Raw genomic sequence first — 403 nt, 5'->3', positions numbered from 1 at the left:
CCACGCAAGAGCAGTGCATTGGCCGGGAATCGAACCCTGGCCTCCCGCGTGGCAGGCGAGAATTCTACCACTGAACCACCAATGCTTCCGTGACGAGTGGGACGTGACGTCACGTGCCAGAATGCCGTCACGCTAAGACGGGAGGCGAGAGGGTTGGAAAGGGTTACAAAAGGGTTACAAAAGCCAGAGAGATGCACAGTCTCTTTCGTGAGTCTTTCCGTCTGCCTCACGGTGAGGTTCCATGGTGTAACGAACGGTCAGCACTCTGGACTCTGAATCCAGCAATCTGAGTTCAAATCTCGGTGGAACCTACAAGAGCTTTTGATCTGAGAACCCAAACCCGCCCTTGACAGCGGCTGCTTGGTTTCAACCTTCTTCTCAGGACACAGGGTTTGGGACCAAT

The sequence above is a fragment of the Osmerus mordax genome, chromosome 11 (genome assembly GCF_038355195.1).
Source record: "Osmerus mordax isolate fOsmMor3 chromosome 11, fOsmMor3.pri, whole genome shotgun sequence".
Classification (NCBI taxonomy): domain Eukaryota; kingdom Metazoa; phylum Chordata; class Actinopteri; order Osmeriformes; family Osmeridae; genus Osmerus; species Osmerus mordax.
The sequence above is the reverse complement of the archived record's forward strand: the minus strand, read 5'-3'. Positions refer to the sequence as shown.